Below are 22,766 nucleotides of genomic sequence, written 5' to 3'. Positions count from 1 at the left end.
ATGAGACCCTGCTGGTGGCCCTATTGCTAAGAACCGAAATGCCCAAGCAGACAGCCAAAAGTAAAAAATGGAAATCAAACATTACTAACTCTCATAACTCTTAGTCAATTTCAGGCTCTGTCATGAACACTACATATGCATTTATTATTTCATTTCTCATAACAAACCTATAAGGAAAATATTATCCTCATTTCACTAAGAAAATAGGGGCACAAAGCAGTCAGGGAACTAGTGTGAAGTCACCCAGCTAGAACAGAAAAGAGTCAGGAACAAGACTGTGCATTTTTTCCCTGCTCTACATGACTTGGTAATGACTCGGAAATCTGGATTCTGAGTTCAATCACCTTTTGCTGCTATAACATTTATCCCCCGTTTAATTTTCAGAAACCTAAAATCTTCCATCCTTTTCTTATCAACCCCCTTCACCTTAAAAAAGCATCTTGTGCCAGGCATAGTGGCACACACCTGTAATCCCAGCGGCTTGGGAGGCTGCCACAGGAAGATAGTGAGTTCAATGGCAGCCTCAGCAAAAAGCCAGGTGCTAAGCAACTCAGTGAGACCCTGTCTCTGAATAAAAAGTATAAAACAAACTGGGGAATGTGGCTCAGTGGTTGAGTGCCCCTGAGTTTGATCCCTAGTACAAAAAAAAAAAAAAGTGCAACTTGTTCCCTTGTGTAAGAACTTAATTTCAGGCATCAGCAAGCAAGGAAATTTGGAGAAGGCAAAGGAGAGGCCTAGCGTCCTACCAGCCATACCCAGCTGGCCAGGGATGTAAAGCTGTCCTCAATTAGGGCCTTAACTATTTTTCAATGACTTAGCTGAGCTGGGATTGCAGGGAGCACAGAAAAGCCAGGGGCTGTACCCATAAGTGGTGGGACCTCTTGGAAGACAAGATGGGTTTGGACAAACGTCCAGGTTTTGAGGATATCTCCAAGAGAGGTTTATTATAAATGTTTACATTAAGCAAGCAGATACATTTAAAACTCCCCACCAAGAACTGCCGTGGGCAGTATAATGGTGAAATTCATGAGGATCACAGGATTTATTGACACTATGAATGGTGTCCTGGCCGTGTAGTGGGATATGGTCTGCCATCTGAGGGCTCAGTGAGGTGCATCTTCCATGTCTGTTGTCTGGAAACCCATTTCAGAGGCCTCACATCAGGCCTGACTTGCTATCTCCAGACCCTACCTATGAAGGAACTTGCTGGAAGCACCCAGCTCTAAAGAACCTGGCTCAGGCTCCAGTGACAGATGGGCTTCATCTCTGGTTTCTCCCAGAGTCCGGCCACGCCTGCTCAGCACTGTCTACTCCCGGTTTTTCCTATTCAAGCCTTCTTTCTTCCTAAGTTGATTTTTTTCCCAGTCTCATCCACTGCTGCCTCAAAACTGAAACTTTATAATATTCTGGTCCATTGAACAGTATTTTAATTGGCATCAAATGGCTCTTTTGTTGCTAAAGATCCCTTGCTTCATATCCAAGAGCACATCACTAAATCTCTGTAGTATTTCCACCTCTTGTTGTGGAACTTGACTAAATGAACAGAGTCATTGACCTGCCTCTTCTCTATTAACAGAAGGGTCACTGTTTTGTTTTGAGTTTGCCCATCTGACCTTTCAGAGAGGCTATATTTCCATATAGACCGTGTTCCCAGCCAATATCTGCTTACAAGTCAGCAATGGTAGCAACCTTGGGCTGCCTGGGCTCTATTTGGTTGCTGAAACAACAGAAGTGGATGCACCTCCACCCATGGATTGGATTGTCAGATAAAATACATAATGCCCAGTTAAATTTTTGAATTTCAGATAAACAACACAAACTTTTTAGCATGAGTATATCCCATGCCATGTTGGGGACATACTTAGACTGAAAAATTATTCATCAGTTGACTGAAACTCAAATTCGACCAGGAGTGCTGCATTTATATTTGCTGAATTTGATAATGCTGTGAGATAAATAAAATAATCCAGTTAAATAAAAGTTATGTGAGAACGTTGTCAACAAATTACCAATAAAATTTAACAATTAATTTATTTTACCAATCAATAAATAAAATGAAAAATGCTACGTGATCAAAGTTAACAAAGTCTACCAAAGTTGCTGATCACCCTTAGTGAGGATGAAGTTGGGTGGGTGAAGATAAGAATTATAGAAGGGAAGATGAGGTTAGTAAAGGTAAATCTCTTTTTCAACATAATTTTTCCGATAGCATTTTTCTAAACAGCAAATGGAGATTTCAGAGATCTGGGTCTTTCCCGACTCCAGAGCTAGTCACTGCTTAGAGATGAAGCCCTTGACAGAAACCTCCCTCCCATTCTCAGCACCTTTATTTCATTCTAGATGCAAAAATAAAATTTCTCCTAGATACAGAAATCATCCCAAGGTCCTCTTAAAGAAAAGCATGGAATATAATCAAGGAAGTCTTAAGTAAACAGTAGCCATGAAGTAGCTCTGCCTTGCAGATGAAAAGGGATGGAAATAGCTTCATTTAAAAAACACTTTTAATTTGGAGGCTAGAGTTGTAGCTCAGTGATAGAGAGCTTGCCTAGCATGTGTGAGGCACTTAGTTCAATTCTCAACACCACATAAAAATAAAGACATTGTGTCCATATACAACTAAAAAAAATCTTTAAACACTTTTAATTAGAAAAAAATTTTTTTCAGAAACATTTACAAGAAGACTGTAGTCAAATGACGCAGTAATTTTAAGGCAATAATAACCATACTTCTGAAAGCTGGTACTGATTACCAGGTATATTTAAAAATGGCCTTGGGGAAATCTCTGTGCAAATATCTCTTTTTCGGTTTAATTTCAAAGACAAAAGGAAAAAGGAGGCTTCTGCAATAGTAAAGCAGCAATTTTTCACACCTGGACAGACGAGGTTGCATCCCAGAATCTGGAGTGATTTGTGCACAGATGGGAGAGCCCGTGTGCAGCCGGAACCATGGAGCCAAGAAAGGGGCATGGCAGAGAAACAAGGTAGCAAGTGGCTCTACCAAGGTCACACACAGACACAGGTGGACTCTAGCATGCCTGCCCCATTTCAATCCCACAGTCTCCCTTCCCTGAAGAGGGCATGGATCTCCCCATGGGAGGTCTCTCCTACCTTCAGGGTCAAAGTCTTTGCAGCTAAAGTGAAGTCAATTACAGCCATGGCCGAGTCCACTGAGCACCAGCTACGTGCATAATTAGCATCTGGCATTGTGAGGAAAAATGGCCATGAGAGTAGGAGAGAGTAGGTATCAAACATGACGCTAGCCCTGTATATGTAGTGGCTTAGTACTATCTTTGTGAAGAGGCGGGATCTGTCAACCGGACTGTGAGGAAGTATAGAGACCTTTTTCTGAGCCTCCAAGTGAAGGAGAGATTTAAATAGAAACACAAAACATTTCATAAGTCTCATGTTGCCTTCTATTCTACCCCACATCTCTTTCTCTGCCAGAACAATAATGAACCCCTGCCTTTCCCCCCAAGAAAGGCACTACAGCCTTCAGGCTATTTGCCAAAATCCAAACCCTGAAGTTTCCTCTAAGAAGATCAGAGGGGTTTTAATCAATGTGTTTTCGCTCTGTTTGTGTTTCCCTAATTTCTCGAACTACCTGGTCATTTTGTCTGCAACCTCTTTCCTTCTTGTCCTTTTCATAGGAAAAAAAAATTCATGATGAGACCTCAAGATGAGGAGAGCAGAGAAGCTCCTGGATTCTCCCCCCAGTTGGTGGAATTCTTAGGGCACCACAGTTCTTGTTAGAGTTGAGGAAGAGGGTCAGATTGGACAGGACAGGACAACTGAATGGGAATGTCACCTCCATTCTCCAAATGCTAGGGGATAAGGGATTAGACAGAGGTTGGTAGATGGCTGCTACCATCTCTCACTACCACATTGGTGGCCACCAAGCAGCCTGGATGTTCTAGAACAGTTTCCAGAACATCAGGTTGAGTTAGGTGTGGTAGCACGTGCCTATAATCCCAGTGACTTGGGAGGCTGAGGTAGGGGATCTCAAGTTCAAGGGATGGGTGATGTAGCTGTGGTAAAGCACCCCTGGGTACAATCCCCAGAGCCTCCCCTTACCTCCCTCCCCCCAAAAAAGTCAGGTTGACTCCATAAACCATCCAAAAGACCTGAAAATTATTATTTCATTGTTGAATCTACAATTTCAAAATTCCCTCCTCACATTTGGAATTGGTACAAAAAATCTTTTATCAGCACAAATCTGGCAGGGTTTGGCAACCTAGGATCGATGCAGCTACAAGTCGATTGGTCTTCATGATCACCACATTCCCTTTCAGCTACCTGTTCTCCCCTCATTAGATTCATCTGCTGCCCTCCCTCCTCCATCCTCCTTCTGCTCCCCTTGATGAAAACCTGCCTCGATTAGGATACAGCAAGCACATACCAACACAGGATATTTGTATCCTCACGAGACAAAGAGATGAAATCCTAATAAGAAATTGGGGGAGGGGGCTAAGCAAAATGTAAGAGAATTTGGGGAAAGGAAAAGAAAAGGTCTCTGTGGAGCCCCTGAAATTAGGTGGACACTGCCTGTCTGGCTATTGGGCACGCCAAATTTCCTGCCTCTGAATGGGTAGAAGAAACTACAGCTGCATGGCCAAAGGAGGGAGTAGGTATCAAATACATCTGTAAGTGTCCCTCAATGAATGGCCAGGGGGACTGGGGATGTGGCTCAAGCGTTAGCACGCTTGCCTGGCATGCGTGCGGCCTGGGTTCGATCCTCAGCACCACATACCAACAAAGATGTTGTGTCCGCCGAGAACTAAAAAATAAATATTAAAAAATTCTCTCTCTCTCTCTCTCTCTCTCTCTCTCTCTCTCTCTCTCTCTCTCTCTCTCTCTCTCTCTATCCTCTCTCACTCTCTCTTTAAAAAAAAAAAAAAATGAATGGCCAGGGCTGGAGACTCTGTCCAGTGGCTGCAGGCACTTCAGAAGGAGGATCCATAGGACAGGAATGAACACCCTGATGGCCAGGCCAAGGGCCACTAGGCACTGGCTAGAAGCCTTAAGATGAATTCTACCTTTTTTTTTTTTTTTTTTTTTTGGCACTTGGGCACCAGGGATAACTCTCATGAACCCTGCCTCACAGAAACTGCACTGTGGCTGATATCACTGAAAGTACTCAGGCCACCTCAGGGGACCAAGCTAACTGCCATTGTTGATGGCCTCTGTATCCCAGGAGTCACAGCCTCTGGGGTTACATCTCAGTCATGACACAGATCTGTTGTTGCTCATCTGTGCAGACATGTTGTCACTCAGCCAGGTGCCTCTCGCAACAGTCGAGAGGCTGTTTAGGATTGCTAAACTTAGTGTTTAGTATTGCTGGCCTCGGTGCTGAGCAGCCCACTTTCCCTGACTCACTTGTCTTCACTCTACTCTCTGGTGACAACTGTCCTCTTTCTTCTCTACCTCTGACACCACTGATGGGGACCGACTGATGCCTCCCTGTCCTCATGTTCTGTTTTGTTTGGGTACCAGGGACTGAACCCAGGGGCACTCAGCCACTGAGCCACATCCCCAGTCCAATTTTGTATTTTTTGTAGAGACAGGGTCTCACTGAGTTGCTTAGTGCCTCACTTTTGCTGAGGCTGGCTTTGAACTCACGATCCTCCTGCCTCAGCCCCCTGAGCCTCCTCATGTTTTGATTCTATTTGCCCAGCGGTGTTGTTCTTCAAGACTACCTCTTGCTATGATGCCTCTGTGAACATATCTCTGTGGACATGTCCTGACCCCACCTTTTGGGAGCCCTGGGGCACACACCTTCCCTCTGTAGAATCCCCACAGGGAGATATATGGGGTGAGCCAAGAGAGAAAGCAAGCTTGAAAAATGTCTCTGTTTTTCTTTCCACCTACGGAAGCTGGTAAATCTCACCGTCCTCCAACCCTCTAATGAAAGAGAAAACATGACAATCTTTGGAGAAAGTCTCCACAGAAGGCTGTCCCACTCTCAAATCTTTCCTCCAGCTTCTCCTATGGCCTAAAATGTCCACAGTTAGAAATTAAGTCCTTTGAAAAAGAAAAGAAATTAATTCCTTTGAATTTTTTTCCTGCTAAAATACAAATAAGCCTAGGAGAGATAACACTGGTTGTGTTTCAGCGAGAATGTACTTATTCTGAGAGAGTATTTTGATAGAGAGAGAAAGAATCTGAGAGTTCCTGGGAATGAGGGAATTGGGAACCATTAAGGGGAGCCCCACGGAAAGGAGAAACAACCACGGGATGGAAAGAGCCCATTGGGAGGGACCCAAGCCAAACTTTCTCTCTCTCAGAGTATTGTGTAAGCCAAGTGGATCTGAAACAGGTCTCAAGACAGCAAAAGTGGGGGGATAGGAGTGGGGAATACTGGGGCAAGGTCAGGCCTTGAAGACAAAGGCTTCTTTGTCCAGGCACTGTGTAGGCACTGTTATGGTTTGGATCTGGAATGTTCCCCCAAAGGCTCATGTGTTGAAGGCTTAGTCCCCAATGCAGCAGTGTTCAGAGGTGGGGCTTCGGGCAGCAATTGGATCATGAGGGTTCTGATCTCATCAATGGGTTAGTCCTTTGATGGGTTCATAATTGAATGGATTCATGGGAGGTGGTAGAAACGATAGGAGGTGGAACCGACGTAGAGATGTAGGTCACTAGGGATGTGCCGTAGAAGGGTAGATCTTGTCCTTGGCCCCTTCCTTGCTCACTCGTTCTCTCTCTCTCTGCTTTCTGGATGCCAGGAGGTGAGCAGCTCTGCTCTACCACGTGCTCCCCGCCATGATGTTCTGCTTCACCAGAGGACCACAGCAATGAAGTCAAGCCACCATGGCCTGAAACCTCTAAACCAAAATGAATGTTTCCTCCTTTAAGTTCATTTTCTCAGGTATTTTGTCAGAACAATAAAAAGCTAAGGGCTGGGGTTGTGGCTCAGTGGTAGAGAGCTTGCCTAGCATGTGTGAGGCACTGGATTCTATTCTCAGCACCACATATAAATAAATAAAGGTCCAACAACAATTAATAAAATATTTTCACACACACACATACACACTTGTGAATTCTGGTTGTTTGAAAAAAAAACTGACTAATACAGGCACCAAGGATGCAGAAAAAAGTTAAGAACCCAGCTCCTGCTCTCAAGGAGCACACATTACAGTAGGAAGACACACAGGGACATGAAAACTCACGATATTTGAAAGTTCTTCAGTTGAGTGGTGCCTAGAATGTTCTGGCCTCAAGGAGAGGGACCAAGGAGCAGGCAACTGATGCAGCCTGGGAGACGATAGGACACAGGGACTGGCTATTAAGAGACAAGTAAGAACTAGCCACCAGGAAAGGGAGAGGAATTCCAAGCAGAGGAAACAGCATAAGCAAAGACTCATACAAAAGCAGGTCTGTGTGATTGGAGTATAGATCATTAAGGTGGCACGCTGGGTATTGTGCCAAGGTGTTGGGCCATCAGAGCACTGAAGGCCATTCCAAGAAGTTTCAAGTTTATTATGAAAGCAACGAAGAACTATTGGGACTACTTGGGCAGTTTGTATCTGGATTGTTCTCTCTGAAAGCACGCAGATGGAGAAACGGAATGAGACCAGAGATGGGGGAGCCCATGTGAAGTGAGGGGAATAGATTCAAGATGAGGGACTGACCCAAAGTAGGCACAGAGAGATTGGGAAGTAGCTTCCATGAGACCCTTAAAACCACTGCAGGACTGAGGGAATGTGAGGATGGGGATGACGCCTGGATTCCAGCAAGGCCACCCGTGAGAGGCAAACCGTCACTGAGAAGGAGAACGCATGGTGTCACCTAGGGCCTAGGTTTGAGGGTCTGGATGAAAACAAACTCTCATAAGGCCAGCATCACACTTGAAAATCCCTTACATTGTCCATAAAGTGTGAGAGAGATCATTATGGCTTTGGCTCAATCAGATGCAGTTCTAGGACCTTATGTGAAATATATCCCTTTAGGGCTGGGGATGTGGCTCAAGTGGTAGCGTGCCTACCTGGCATGCGTGCGGCCCAGGTTCAATCCTCAGCACCACATACAAACAAAGATGTTGTGTCCGCTGATAACTAAAAGATAAATATTAAAATTCTCTCTCTCTCTCTCTCTCTCTCTCTCTCTCTCTCTCTCTCTCTCTCTTAAAAAAAAAAAAAGAAAAAGAAATACATCCCTTTAAACATCAGAATCACATTCTACCCGGACAGGTACTCATCTCAAGAAAAGCACAAGGAACCAAGAAACCCCTCAGGAATACAAGAGTCGTGTCCCCCATCTCTCCCTCACCCAGGGCTTCCAGTCATGAACAGAATGGTGGGCAGAAACCCCGAGTGCTATTTAAGCCCTTGGGTCTCAAACTTGGCTGCACATTGGAATCAGCAGTGGGATGTGGAAAATGCAGGTGCCTGGGTTCCAACCCGGGAGATTCTGATTGGACTCCTCTAGAGGACATCTGGATTGTTAACCTCCTCGGGGATCTCAAGTGCCGGCTGATCTGAACTGTGAACCGCTGATTTAAAGTGGGCTCGGTTCTCCCACTGTATCATTTGAGTTCCTTGAGATAAAAGGCAAAGACTACGTTCGGTTTGGGATTCATGATAACTCTGGGAGGTTCAAACAAAGATATTCTCTACCCTCAGCTAATGACCCCTCCTGGGATTCAAAATGTTTATCCAGGCGGCCCCGGGGTCGGCCATGGCTCCTGATTGCTGGGTACAGTTGCTGGGATGGGGAAGAAGCTCTTCCAGACAGTGGTTCCAGACAGCTTGGCTCTGAAACACAAACAACAGAAAATAGTCACTCTGCCTTCCAACCTGTCCATCACTGGGGAGGTGATGGGGTGGGGATCAGGAGAAAATTTCAAACAAGGGCAACATTTACTAGGCTTTTTCAACCTGCACTAGGATAGTTATTACTGCAAATAGCCATTCTGGCTGCTACAAGTGTGTAATTTCAACATCTGAAGGAACACGTTCTCAGAGCTTCTGGTATCTCATTTTGTTGATGCAATGAGGCAAATTCAGGGACAGGACTTGAGTTGTGTTCTCCCATCCCCCATCCCCTGCCCAGCTGCTGATGCCCTAGTGATTACCAGGCTCTTCAAAATCAGGCTCCCAGATTGTAATAAGGAGAATCCTTTAGAGATGAAGTGAAAGCTTCGTTCTTCTCTTTCTTGTCATGCGTATAACCTAGACACCTTCTCCTTAAAATAGTGATGGTTTCTCTAGGCAGTTTCTCTGGAGCATCTTTGACCAACACAGTCTCCACTGCCTCTGAGGAGTCAGAGTTACTTGAGTCACAGTTTCAGATTTCCATTACTGTAACAAAATACTTGAGATAATCCACTTAGAGGAAAGGTTTACTTTGGTTCACAGTTTTGGAGATTTCAGTCCATGTGGGTTGACACCTTTCTCTTGGGCTTATGGTGAGGTAGAAGATCATGGAGAAGCAAAGCTGCTCCCCTCAGAGCTGAAAAAGGAGGAAGGGGCCCAGGTCCCAACATTCCTTTCATGGGCGTGCTGCTAATGGCCTAAGACCTCCCAACACTGCCAAGCTAAGGACCAGGCCTTTAATGCCTGGGGTTTGCGGGGATATTCCAGATACAAACAATAGCAGAGACCCTAGTCAGTTTATCTATGAGTCCATATGGTGGCCTTCTAGCTCAGCAACCAGAACAGAAATGCCACATTCAGAGTGGAGGCCTCCAAGAATAACAGAGACCTTCCCCTGAGCCACGCCTTCTACTCTGACCCCTTGAACATCAGGAGGACTTCCCCATGAGACCCCTGGGAAAGAAAATGTACCTTCCAGTATGTGTGTATGTGAGAAGTACACGTTAGTCTATGTGTATGTAAGAAGCACTATCAGCATGTATGTATATTGGAGGTGCACATCCATTTGCGTGTTTGCGTGTAAGATGGGCACAGTGATATGTATGTTTAAAGAGGTACACAGCCATGTGTATGTTTATATGAAAGAGGTATATATCAACATGTGTGCTGCTTTAACCTATTTCCACAGACAGCTCTTCTGTGGAAAGCCAGGCCAGTCAACCCACCAGTGATCCAGGGCATGAACTTCTGTCAGAGGCAGCTCAGCCCCAGGCACACAACTGACCAACTTCTGCATTCGCTGTTATTTGGGTTACCCCCACCCTGCTTCAACAGGTAACTCTAAGACGAGTCTCTTCTAACCCAAGGATGAGGGACAGGGATTTTAATTCTTCATTTTGATTTCCCAGACATCCAATAGCTTTTGGGGATGGCTGTGAACTTCTTGAGACAAAAGCAATTTCATTCATTCACTTAAAAAGAAATTCACTGCAAAATTAGAGAGTACTTGGTGGGGGCCAAGAGAAAGGAAAGATGACACAAAATTGACAAAATTATACAATTTATTTGTTCATTCACATGCAGCATCTGCCAAGTGCTGTGGCATGTCCTGGAACTACACACATGTATAACACAAGGCCTCTGGCCTCTGCAAAACTTTGGAGTGGTTGAAGAGGCAGATAGCTGTCATAGTAGGTGTGAACAGCTGTGACAGAGGTGATAAGGCATGGTTATCTAACATTACCTGAAGATGTCAGGAAAAAGTTTGGAAAGTTGACAGAAACTCATCAGGATAAGAGCATTGTAAGTGTAAAGAAGTGTCTTAGTTCCTTTTCTGTTGCTGTAACAGAATGCCCAACTTAAGATAGTTTAGAAAGGAAAGAGGTTTATTTAAATCACAGATCTGGAAGTCTAAGAGCAAGGCACCAGCATCTGCTGGGCTCCTAATAAGGCCTCGTGGTAAAAGAACAAGGGTGCAGATGTGAAGAAAAGCAGTTATGTGGAGGAGAGGGTTAAGGGGTGTCAAACTTCCTTTATAAAAACCTGCTGTGGTGACCAATCCAGTCCCTTGAGAGTAAGTACTCACTTCCTGGAGAAAAACATTAATCTCTTAATATGATAATCACCTCTCAAAGGATCCAAATGAGCTGAGGGTGTGACCCAGTGGTCGAGTGTTTGCACAAGGCCCTGGATTCAGCCCTGGTGGGGGAAGGGATGGCACTCAACACTTACACTGGGACCAAACCTTAACATGAGGGTTGGCAAGGACAAATCCTATTCACACCACAGCAGAAGGGACGGCACCTGCAAAGCTACAGAGCTATGTGAGAAGGAGGCGCCTTCAAGAATCAGATTCCAAAGCCTGGGACCTTACCCTGCAAACTTGGCTCAGGTAAAGGTAGAGCGCTTGTGTTCTGCCTGGCCCAGGAGGTGGCCCCTTTCCTGACGTCATCCTGTTGAAATGTCTTCTTTGCTGCTCCCTGGGTCTGTGTGCATATGTCAGATAAGCACCGACCCAGGTATGTGGCCTTAAAACTCACCTACGTCATCCTCTGTGAGATGCTAAAAATAACTTACCCATCTGCTGCCTGCCGACTCACCTGCCCAGACAGAAGTTAGCCAGGCAGGCCCTGCCAGGAAACAGGAGTCGGCAGGGGTGGACTCCGGCGGCGCTGCAGTTTGACTAATTAGTCGCTGGTTTCCAAGTGTATCAGGAGGCAAGTGTCTGGCCCCACTGAGGCATTGGCCTCAGGGTCCTCCCAGGGAAGAGAGCTAGCACTTATTGAGTGGCCCCTCTACATAAGACCTTGGCTCAGTTGCTTCCTAGAGATCATTGTTACCTCTGTTGAAAGAGGAAACTGAGGCTGTCAAACCTGAACAGTTAGAAGGAGTGAAGTTTTTGCTACATTAAGCCACACGGACCCCACAACCTCACCTGCTGATGCACACAACTGTTCTCCCTTCACCTTCTTGCAGATGGCTCACCCTCCTCCTTCCAATCAGGGGCTCAGGCTGATCCTTTTAGCACCATGACCCTGTCATCCAAGCTTTGAGGACCCCTTCTCCTGTTGTCCTCCTTCCCTTTCTCTCAACTTCTCCCACAGGGAGTTGCCAGTAACAGAACATGCGGGCTAGTTTCAAGATAGGTGTTTTCAAACTTTCTAAACATTCTTTGTTTAAAAAAGCAAAAGTTAGTCTGGGGATATAGCTTAGTGGCAGAGTGCTTGCCTAACACACACAAGGCACTGGGTTCAATCCCCAGCACTGAAAAAAATAAAATAAAATAAAAACTTATACATGAATGAACATGCAGCAAATGTGTGGATTCTCTTCCCAGAGAGGTCCTCATTTGCATGGCATCAGAGAAAATGAAGATGTGACAGAAGAAAATAGAATCAGACGTGGAAATCAGATCTTTACAAGCTTTAAGTGTGAAAACTCTAAATGTAAAATCCTGCAAAAATTTCCACATGGACATAGAGTTTGGGGGGGTCTTCCAACAATAGGGACATGACGCCGTTAGACTTTCTACTTTGACTCCCTGACTTCGATGCCTCTCATGTCCATCCATCTGTTGCCTCCACCTCATCTCAGCGCACCCTTCACCACCTGGTTCTGCAGGGCACCTGCATGGCCCTCCCCACTTCCAGCCCACCCATTCTCTCCCAAGCCAAGGCAGTGAAAAGCTCTCCAGACAACACAGCTTCTAGTCCAGTTTCTCCAGAATCTTCCGTCTGAGAGATGCTACTGTTCCCTTTTTTCAGAAGTGATCTTTCCATCTCACTATCCTTCTCCAACTCCCAACTCTTCTCTCTAGTCCTATCTAAGGACTCGGGGGTTCAATCTGGCCTTTCACACACAATATGTAAGAAGTGGAAATAAGACAAGAGCAGACGATGCTGCACAGAATGGAGATGGGTAGGGGAAGAGTTCCAGGCTGGGGGGCAAGGTGGGGAGGGGCAGGTGTCAACAGAAAGTTGGGAGGATGGCTGTTTCAGAAGCAAGAGCTTAAGATGGGAGTTCAACTTTATTTTCTTCCTAAGCCCCGGGTTTCTTTTCTGTTAAATGGGCATGATAATACCTAGCTGAGAAAATATCACTTTATACGAAATGCTTTATTTACGTGATCTGATATTGTTATTATTTCTTCTTTACTTTTATTTTTGTCAGTGAGTAAAGAAACTGGAGCTTAATGATTAAGTAGCTTGCCCAAAGCCACAGAGTCAGTAAACAGAGGCAGAGCCAGGATTCAAATCCAAATCCGTCAGCCTCCGCCACCCTGCTTTTAGCTACCACGCGACACTGCCTCACACTTGACCTCAGACGTCCGTCCCATTTCACAGTGGCACCACATCCTTACCTCAGAAATCACAGCAAGGAGTGAGTTGCCTTGTTAATCATCTTAATCATCTCCAGGTCAGACACCCCGCCCACCCCACCACCCTTGATTCCTTAATGGACGGGTTGGTCAACCACCTGCCCAGCGAACTGCCACCCTAATACTGCCAGCTATTACCCGTCCCTAGAAGGAGGGGTCGTAGGGTCCTGGAGAGCAACAGCCCTTTGTTCCCATCAGCTCTGTATCCTCAGCTCCATGAGGCATGTACCAAGTGCCCAGTTAACACCTGCTTTGATGGATGGGGCAAGGGCATCTGGGGCTGCCAAGGTGAGGGCCTGGTAAACAAGGAAGTGAGCCCGTGTCTCACCATCTGATCTCTGGGCCTCCCTGCGTCACTGAGGGATCCTGCTCTCTCCAATGGCACAGCAGGCAGACTGAGCCACTGAACACTGCCTGAGTCTGAGATCCTGCTCCACTCCCTTTGCAGGGTGCCCCCAGGAGCCCAGCTAGAGGGAGCTCCAGGGAGGAGCAACATGAACCATCCTAAAACATGCCTGTGAATCTTATGTTTAGCTTTAATCACAAGCTGTACATCTGATAGAAACCATCTTTCAAAGATATTCATAGTGAATGTAATTAATTTTTAATCATTGATATTGATTTTAATTATGTCAACCATCCAGACATCCTCTCTTCTATGGTGGCTCTGTCACATCATTTTCTTTTATATTTATTTATTTATTTATGGTTTTGGTACTGGGAACTGAACCCAAGGGCACTTTGCCACTGATCTACATCCCCAGCCCTTTTTATTTTTTATTTTGAGGCAGGGTCTCACTAAGTTGCTGAAGCTGGCCTCCAAATTGGGATCCTCCTGCCTCAGCTGACTGACTCACTGGGATCACAGCATGTGTCACCACACCTGGCTCATGATTTACTTTCAAATCAGCTACCTAGAAGGTAGTTTATGAATATTTGTTCCTTTCAAAGCCACAAAAAAGAAAAAGACACAAGGATATTTGAAAAAATCTGAAGTATATTTTTTCTTGTGATTAAAGGGATGTTGTTAAGATTTCGTATGATATAAAAATATAAACACTCACAACTACTCATAATTCCTTTCACATAGATTACCACTATAATAAGTTGGTTTATAGCCTGCCTAAGTTTTTATGCATATATAAATGTCATTGACGTAAATTTGGCCATCCAAATACATTGCTTTGAGGCCTACTTTTTTTCTTTGACATTCCATCAAAGGACAACTGCCAATAGCCATATATACAGATATGTACCATAATTTTTAATAATTGCTTAGTATTCTATTGAACACTTTAAAAAGAAAATCCATACCACATTAACAGATACTTCAGCTGTTTTCATGTCTTCGCTATCCTAAACAAGACAAAAACGGACATTCTTGTCTGATTATTTCCTTAACATAAACTCCCAGAAGGGGGGAAGCTGGACCAAAGGAGTTGCGTGTTTTACATTTTTATGTCTATTTACGGGTCACCTTCTAGAAAGGAGGCCTATTTAGACAATCCTATGTAAAGAAGTATTTCTCCAGTGTGGGTCTCCCAGCCCTCCAGAGCTGCCGGTCCTGGCAAATGCTCCCCCAAACTATCTACATGCTTCCCCCCACCCCTGCTCCCCTTCCCTGGAGACAGCACATCTTTTCATGTCCTCTTTGGCCTAACCGCAGCCAAAAGCCAGGCAAAGCCTTGGATTACAGTTTTTTAAATTCCAAGGGTCTCCCCTTTCAATTTCCAATAACTTTTTTTTTACTCATATGGTCCAAAAATTTCCTGATTATTTCCAAAATTAAATGATACTTGTAACATCTGAAAATCATTTTAAAATAATTGGGAAAAGAATATGATACACACAGACCAGTACCAATGTGAGAACGACCTGACAAGACAATTGGGAGCAAATTGAATCATTCTCTGAGACCCCAGAGGGTCACTTGATTTTTTTTTTCTTCTCTTCTTCCAAAAAAGCTCATTTTCTGAATCCGGCATTCAAGACTTTACATAGACTTGCTCCATCATAAAATTTAAAGCCATCTATTACCTAAATAAACTCCATTTTTCTTAAGCAAGACAGAAGTTGTTACCTCACAAATGAATTATGCTTTCCTGCTTCACATCTTTGTAGTTAATAATTTTTTTTAAAAAAAAAACGGTTGCCTTTTTTTAAAAAATATATTCTTTAGTTGTAGATGGACACAATACCTTTATTTTATTTATTCATTTTTATATGGCACTGAGAATTGAACCCAATGCCTCACACATGCTAGGCAAGTGCTCTACCACTGAGCCACATCCCCAGTCCCAAACTTTTGTCTTTTATTGAGCATCTCTGATATGCCAGGAACCAGGCTAAGTGCTTTATGAGGAATATTTTAAGTAATTCTTACAAAAATCCTATGAGGAAGATACTATAATCTCTCCATTTTAGATATGGAAAAATGAAGCTCAGAAAAGTTGACTTACCCAAAACAGCACAGCTATTAAAAGTTGAAGTTAAGGGCAGGGGCGCTCACCTGTAATACCAGTGGCTTGGGAGGTTGAGGCAAGAGGATTGCAAGTTCAAAGCCAGCCTCAACAAAAGTGAGGTGCTGAGAAACTCAGTGAGACTCTGACTCTAAATAAAGTACAAAATAGGGCTGGAGATGTGGCTCAGTGGTCAAGTGCCCCTGAGTTCAATCTTCGGTTACTCCCCACTCCAAAAAAAAAAAAGTTGAGTTGCCATTGGTAACTATGTCATCCTAGCTCCAGGGCTTCTGCGCTCAATCTAGCTCCCCACAATCCAAATCCTTCTAGATACAGCACAATCCCATCTCTCTAACAGTTCTCCACCTCCACTCAACTGGAAGTTTCCTTTCATCACTGTGAATCTTACTGGCTGAGCTCTGAAGAGCTTGGCGTCCTTGTGACCACTTGGCCACCACTTTTTTCAATTGAGTTCCCTCAGTCAGCTTTTCTGAAGAAAAGCACCTTCCATGGGCCAGGCTCTGCCAAGTGACAAACCCATGGCCCCATTCCTTAAGGAGGAGGAACCAACTAGACAGTGAGCTCGTTCCAGGGAGGGACGTTATGGAGAGCCCTCTGTGTCCTCCACAGCACTGGGAGCCCGGGAGTCCCTGAGCAGCTATTTCTGGATTAATTGATGCCTTGGATAGGACACAGCAGAGGGGGAGTTGAGTTTCTTTCCCCAAATCAGCAGAACTGAGTCTTGTCCTTCACCCTATGACCTGCCTATTTTTAAATCCATTCCTTTCTGCTCAGAAGCATTTGTCTTCTCACCAGGAGGCTGATCTCGCCAGGTAATTTATCTCCAGGCCTATCTTCTTGGTAGAAGGACAGTGCTACGCAGCAGGTGCCTGATAACAAGCCCATTAAACCTCCATCTCTGCTCTCAGTATGAGCTCCCCTGCATAGCAGTGTTTATCTTCCCTTCCAAGCATCTGGGTGGATGGCCAGGGTCTAACTCTGGATACAGAAAGCAGGAAAGAAACTGTACCTACACCTCCAGCTCATCAGAACAACAGGGACTGTACACAGCACCCCGCTCCCAACACACACACAAAGGAAAGGGTTGGCACAGAGGTTAAGGCAAAATCAAACTCTGATTATATACCACCATTCTTTCTTCAGCTTGCTCTTCTGTCACACACACACACACATACACACACACACACACACACACACACACACACACCCCTTGCTCTTCGGAGATGAAAATCCACAAGAGAATACACAGAAGCTGGGGGTGGGGGACTGGGGAAAGCAAAGGAAGCTACCTTGTATGTAGGGAGCTGGAATTAACAGACCCTAATCTCCAAGATGCAATTGGAGAGCATTGGCCAGAACTAACTCCTCTTCCACCTGTCACCAGGGGCCTGAAAATTCTAATTTAGAGTTGTTTTATGATGGCCCAAAGATCCCCCTTTGAGAAGAAAATATTAGGCAGCCAGGGCTGGCTTCATACCACTTAGAATGCTCTGCTGTCACCATCTTGAAATTCTTAATAATTTTTTTTAATGAGGAACTTGCATTTCATTTTCACCGGGCTATACAAATTATGTAGCCAGTTCTGCAGGCCACAGAGAGCCAGGTCCCTCATGAACAGGATGAGGACACAGCAGAATCTCAGCCATGGCTGAGTGGGTAAAGGAGACTAGTGAGGGCTGATAGGGCCATCCTGGGTGCTAGGACTAGCAGCACTGATACACTCAGGCCCATAAGCACAAGAGGCCGTAGCCAGCAGCAGCTCAGGGAACCTGCTGAAGCCAGGCAGACTGTTTCTAACTACTTCTTTGCCATCCCTTTCCAAGTCACCAAAGTCAAGGGACCACAGAGCTGTGAGCTTCTGGTTCCTACTGAGTCCCAGGGAGAACATGAGAGGAGTCCTCTGTCCCCAACTCTGAGTGCTTCTATCCACCAACTGCATCCTAGGCTCAGCCGCCGGCTACAAATTCTATGGTTGCCAAACCAGAGCAAGGGTGACTCTAAGGAACCTGCTTCTGTTTGCTGGGTGCCTCCAGCCACCAGAAACTGGAACTAGGGGCCCCCAGTCCACCAGAGAGGTCACATGAAAGCAGAGAATTCATCACCAACCTCATTCCCAGCAGATGCCCCTTTCCCTCCTCTGAAAAGTCAGCACTTACACAGGGGTGGCTTGAAGTGAAGCCTTCCTTAAGACAATGGCCATGACCTTCCCCTTCCACATCCCAGTGTCAAGCCCGGGGCCTAGCCCAAAGCAAGCTAGGAAGGAGGGAAGAGAGAGAGACTGAGAGAGGGGGAGGGAGGAAGGAAGGAAAGAGGTGGGGTGGGAAAGGCATCATGACTCTTCAGACCAGTCCTAGGAGACCCTCTTGTCTTCTAATATTCTCCAAAGCAGCCTGTCAGATTCCACCGTCGTTATTTTACTTCGTAAAGGTCTTTTGGACTTGAGAAGCCCTAATGGAGTTCAAGCATCCCTGGGAATGGTAATTCTATGATCTTATAGAGGGCGGGAGCTCAGAGCCTGAAAGGCAGGAGGGAGGCAGGACACGGGCATGGCAGTGATGACAAATGCTGTGTAGGGTGGCCCCTGGATGGGAAGGCACAGCAGCCAGAGCGGGGAGAGCCCTGGGTGGTTGCTGAGGCTGTACCTTGGGGCTAGAGAGCTCACGGAAGCCACTCCAGCAAGCTCTCTCGCTTGCTGAGTTCAGCTGCTCCTGAGCTCCTTTCTATGCCCTGCTCCCTGCTGTCCTGAGCCCTGGTTCCTCCTTACTTCCTATGCCATCAAAGAGTGTGGCATCCCCTCATGGAAAAGGGGACATGCCAAGTTCCACAGTGGGAGTAAGGATGACGAGGGGTCCTGCTGCCAAGGGTCGGGCCCCTGCCTCCCAGCACCCTGCCAGCACTGATGGCAGCTCCAATGGTACCCTCCGAGCACCTGCTGAGGCTGCGCTGGAGCATCTCCTGCCACATCCTCCTGCAGAAGTGAGGAGGAGTGGAAGAAGAGTGGCTGGAAGCAGGGGGCTCTCAGATGCTCGCCGGAAATCCAATCCCCATCTGCAGAAAGTGACCTCATTAAGAGGGCCTGCTGGAAAGAGGATTAGGCATCACGGTGAGTTCCCATCATGTGGTTGTTATTATCGGTAGTTTTCATCATAATTCAGAACACATAATTCAAAACCGGTGCCCTCTCGCCGGCTGCAGCTGCCCTGGGATCAGCTGATCAGCCACAGACTCCCCCACATCTACATTCCTTATTTTGAATCTACAGGCAGGTGGATGTGTCAAACCCTCAGGCCTCCAGTCCTGTGTAAAGTAAGAAGGAGCCCTTGATCCCAGAAGGGAGAGACGGTGGGCTGATGACTAGGGAATGGGTGTGAGAAAGGCAATGTGGGACAGAATGGGGGCAGCCAGAGCTTCTCCATTTTCCTTCAGTACCTACCTCTGCTCCTCTGCCTAGTCCCAAATAGCCTGAAAGTTTCCCTGTATTCTGCCCTGTAGAAAAAAAAAAAAAAATCTTGCAAATTGTAGGGATCAAAGTCGTCTGTCTCAATTGCCCCATGATGCTTGGGTAGACTTGGTAGTGAGAATAAAGTGTCCCAGTTCCTCTTTACTCCTGCTGCTGCTACCAGAGGGCTGACCTCCAGGGTGCTCCACAACCCTCCCCCTCCCACTTCAAGCTGAAAGGAGGGCCACCTGCTTAGCATTGCCCCCTGCAATGACCAGACGTTCCCCTCAGGGCTGGATGAGCCACAGGAAGTAGGCTCCTTGGGAAGAAGCCTCCAGTTCACCCACTCATTCGTGTGTCCACTCATTCACTTGGCTGGACATCTGTAGAGCACTTACTGCAGGTCAAGTGCCATGCTGTGACTGGGGACACTGGGGATTTAGGACATTGAGGTAAGAGGCATGTGCTCCTCACTGAGTTGGCAGATAAAGTGCAGACAGGTAGATGCACTCTAAGGGAGGTCTGGGGTCTATGTCCTTGCCCTCAAGGAGGGTCAGTCTCAGAAGCTGACACAGTGAGTTAGGGCTCAGAGAGAGATCAACACAAAAGTGTCTGCAGAGACAGAAGTGGACAGCCAACCCTGGGAGCACCTCAGCCTGAACACAGGCGTCTGCCTGCAGAATTGGGGTGGGGTGGGACAGCTGCCAAGATAGGAAGAGTGACATAGGCAAAGCCTTCTCTTTCTAGAAGAGAGACCTAGAAACTTCCAGAAGATCAAGAGACCTACGACAGTGATGATTCTGGGAGCTGGTCCTCAAACAGGACAGGGGAAATCATCAAAAGATTCTAGGTAGGCCGGGAGTAGCACCCGCTGCAGAGCTCTGGACACGTGCGGAGTGGCCAGCTAAGGACTTAAGGCAGATATAACCCCAGGGGTGCATGGTCACCAGACACTGGATCTTGCAAGACTGCCATGAGAGCCTCACTTTCGTGCCTCCTGTCTCTGAGTCCATTCTTTGGCATTGGGCGGCAGATACTTTAACCTGAATGAGAAATGAGAAACCTGTCTTCATCAGGACCTCAGACATCTGACAGCTTTGTGCACACCAAGACGACAAATTTATGTCCTGTTGTCTTAAGAAGATGAAGTAAAACATTTGAAGAGCTAAAAAAAAAAAAAAAAAAAAAAAGATTCTAGATAGAGACCATGGCTGGCCTTAGGGAAGAGGCGTCATTGGAGGGCCCAGTCTTAGTCTATCAAGAGGGGACAGGCAGTCAAGGCAAGGCAGTGGAGACGCAGGATGAGGGCCAGATCAGATGGGACTAAGGACCCGGGTGGTGTGCAAGAAGGACAGTGATGCTCAGCTTCTAACTCCAACAGTAGGAAGGATGGTTGAGCCACTAACAAAGGTAGGAAACACAGAACAAGGAACAGGTTGGTAGGGAATAATTAAAAGTTTAATTTTGAGCCAGGCACTGTGGTACGCATCTGTAATCCCAGCTACTCTGCAAGTGGAGGCAGGAGGATTACAAATTCTAGGCCAGTCTGGGAAACTCAGTGGGACCCTGTCTCAAAATAAAAATTGAAAAAGACGTGGGGGTGTAGCTCAGTAGTAGAGTGCTTGCCCGGCATACATGGGGCCCTAGGTTCCATCTGCAGTACTATAAAAAATAAAATAAAAAGTCCAATTTTGAACTTGTTGAGTCTGTGGGACAAATAAGAGATGCTAGAAAGTTTTTAGATATCTCTGCCTGGACCTTGGATATGATAGATTTGGGAGACAATGGCAAACTGAGATCATAAATGAGGTCATTCAGTTGATAAATGACAATAGGATGAATCACAGAAAATCACCATTACACAACAGAAGGAGAAAGGAAGAGGAAGCTGAGGAGTTGAAAGAAGTGACTACAGAGGAAGAAGAAAAAATCAGGGGAGAAAAAAAAAGTGAGTGCATAAGGATTTTTCTACATGTAACAAAAAAAGTCAATTCAAAGTGGCCCAAATAATAAAAGTGATTTAAAAAAACTGGAAACACAGGATCAATTCTGGCTTCAGGTTTGATTTGATTCAGCAGCTCTACCAATGACATCAAAGACCCAGTTTCTTTCTGTCCTTTGGCTCTGCCTTCGACAGGATTAGTTTTTATTCTAAGGCCTGCTGCCAAAAACTCCCAGGTTTCCTATTTTCCCCTCCAAAATCAGGGTAAAGAGATCATCATACTCAGAGATCTCCCAGAGATACAAGGAAACTTCTTACCCAGAAACTACCAACAAACATTGGCTTGAATTTAGTCACATTCCACCCTGGAATCAATTTCTATGACTCTCCTTAGTTTATGCCAAAGTCATTTCCTCAAACTTAGAGCATGGGATGAAGTTGATTTTCTACAAAGCACGTAGACCCAGTAGATTCCTCAAATAAAAAACAGGGAAGGGCCAGGGATGTAGCTCAGGGGTACAGCACTTGCCTAGCATGATTGAAGCCCTGGGTTTGATCCCCAGTATTGCAAAAACAAAAAGCATGGTACTTGACATATTACCAAAAGATAGAAAGAATGGATATTCAGGAGGCAATCCCAATGCAAATAACACAGATGAAAATTTTCTCTTTTTCTTTTTTGCAGTACTGGAGGTCAAACTCAGGGGACTCTACCACCAAGCTACAATCCCAGCCTTTATTTATTTATTTATTTATTTATTTATTTATTTTAAGATAGGTCTTACTAATTTGCCCAGGCTGGCCTTGCTTGAACTTGTGACCCTTCTTTCTCACCCTCCTGAGTTGCCAGTATTATAGGTGTGTGCCATTATACCCAACCAGAGAAGAGTTTTCAAGAAGGCAGAAGTGGTCAACAGCAACAAAAGCTACAGAGAAGTCAAAGGACACTTAAATTGAAGTGTCCATTTTAATGTGAGGTGGGATGCAGGACCTAGAGGGATCCATCAGAAAATTATTTCTGGAAATTATAATCCCTAAAGGTGATTGAACCTTGGTTTAGACGGTGTGTGTGTGTGTGTGTGTGTGTGTGTGTGTGTGTGTGTGGGTGGGTGGGCGTGCATGCGTGCGTGAATACACGTGTGCTAGTACAGACACCCACACCAAGCACCCTGGGAAGGAGGGGTATCACTGGCAGATATCTGGAGGCAGGGCCAAGAACACATTCTGTCAGGAAAAGCTGGGATTCAGTATGTGAAGCAGACGTAGCAAGGGACAGGAACTGTGAGGTCTTCAGATGGGCCACCCTGAACCTCTTGGTCATCACCACCAAGGCTAAGGAAAATGCTGGAGAGCAAGCAGAGGCTGGCTCAGCCAAGCGAAGTTAAAAAATCACTCTGGCCTCACTGTGGGGCTGTAGTAAAGGCACAAGAAGAACAATGGGAAGACTAGGGCTGGCACCCCGGGCGCTTCAGCATAGATGGTAGTGGCCAGAGATGCTAAGAAGAAGTTGAAGTGAAAACTAAAAAAGGACAAGACAGCAAAGGTGGGAGTGGGTGATGGAGAGGGTGAGGGGCAAAGGCACTCTGGAGGTAAGGGCAGGGCTATACCACCTCAGCAGCAACCAAGAATGAGAGCCTTCCAGAACTTTCCTCCCCTCCCCATCCTGTTCATCCACACCAGAGATGCCAGGGACACTGCATGTCCTGCCCCAGTCAGGAGCA

This window comes from Ictidomys tridecemlineatus, chromosome 14 (genome assembly GCF_052094955.1).
Source record: "Ictidomys tridecemlineatus isolate mIctTri1 chromosome 14, mIctTri1.hap1, whole genome shotgun sequence".
Taxonomy (NCBI): Eukaryota; Metazoa; Chordata; class Mammalia; order Rodentia; family Sciuridae; genus Ictidomys; species Ictidomys tridecemlineatus.
The sequence above is the reverse complement of the archived record's forward strand: the minus strand, read 5'-3'. Positions refer to the sequence as shown.